Raw genomic sequence first — 1,726 nt, forward strand, 5'->3', positions numbered from 1 at the left:
GAAACACAGCTCAAGGCTAGTGCTCTTCCACTTGAGCCACAGTGCCACTTCCAGTTTTCTGGTAATTATTGGAGAAAAGAGTCTCCAGGACTTTCCTACCCATGCTGGCTTTAAACCCCAATCCTCAGATCTCACAACAACTTGGTTTATGATCACATTTCTAACAGTGAACACTCAGGATATGTAATGTATATGTTCATCTACCTTTATATGAATTCTTGAGTCAAAAATCTGGGCTACAGGTTAGACTTTACACTCACAAAAGTGTTTGAAGTTTGAAAGTTGATACTCCTGGAAAAATAAAACCTAAGAATATAAAGGAGTCTGGGAAGTTCAATTTACATCCAGCTTGGACAGTATAGGCTTTGAGACACTACATATAATTAACCAGCCAAAAGCTGGAATACAAGTCACGAGCAAGATTGCTGAATAACAGCTTTAGGTTTTTGCATACATACATACAAACATACATACACACACAGAGGCACTTATAGGTGCACACAAAAGTACACAAATGAAACAACTCTCAGAATATGTAGAAAAGTTAGAAAACAATAGAAAATAGGTCCTGAGTACGACTAGAATCAAGTGATAATTTTTAATATTAGAAAGCCCTCAAGTGAACTTTCCCCCAAAGTTGAGAATATTACATAGGTAGGGACCAGAGATGTAAGAGAGTCAAGTAATCATTATTAACGGGATAGGATCCTTGGTGGAATGAATCAGGGAACCTTGCAGGTGCATCTGAAAATGCTCATATCCTGTGTCAAATGTAAAAACATCTTTGAAAATAGTACATAAACAGTCTGAGCAATCAGTCTAGTGGATAAGATCATAGGAGAAGTTCAAAATTGCTAGTCTGTTTCTAGATTAAATAAACAAACTATGGCAGGGCAATGTGATACAAGCCTGGAATTCTAGCACTCAGACAGGAGATTAGATAGTGGAATTACATAACGATACCTTCCCTGGACCAGGTAGAATAATTTTGTCTCAGTAAAACAAACCAAACAACAAGAAAGCATACACAGTTCAGAGTTTGGGCTAATTTTGTCATTATGTTTTGAGAAGTCAAGTTTCAGAATGAATGCAACTCATATATATTCTCACTTGCGTTTTAAATGCTCTCATCATTACAGAACATTCCTAGATGCAAAATAGCTCATGATTCCGATCCAAAAATTTGCAAAAGTAGATAAGCATCATTCTGTTGGATTGCAAATAAATGTTGAAGGATTACAAAAACTTAAGTCTGGAGAAATAGCAAAGTTCGTCTAATGTAGGACTTTGTAGACCTTGTTAAATTAGAATTTAGGTTTAAAATATATTTTTTGGTTTTATTTGTAATTTCATATTCCATAGGATACTACAAAATTCTTTTTAAGGAGAGGGATTAATTGAAAAATTCACAAATGATTCTGGCATTCTATTTGCCTAGATATTCTTTCAAGAGTGTTATAATTAGAACATAGTTACTAGATAATTCCCACAGGTCATGTACACCATGTTAATGAGAATAATCTACACAGAGTTGCCAACAAATGGATGACATTAATTTATATATTTAGAAAAAACGATTTTTAAGGGTTTGGTTTAATATGGTATGAAGAGAGTAATTGTGTGACATCTTCTTTCTTCTACCTATATGTAACACAGGAAGCCATTTCCTTATTTACGTGCCTCTGTATACATGGAGAAAAATGCTAGGTTTGGGGTTTGTTTTCAG

Source organism: Dipodomys spectabilis, unplaced genomic scaffold (genome assembly GCF_019054845.1).
Source record: "Dipodomys spectabilis isolate Male_0828 unplaced genomic scaffold, ASM1905484v1 ptg000614l, whole genome shotgun sequence".
Lineage (NCBI taxonomy): Eukaryota > Metazoa > Chordata > Mammalia > Rodentia > Heteromyidae > Dipodomys > Dipodomys spectabilis.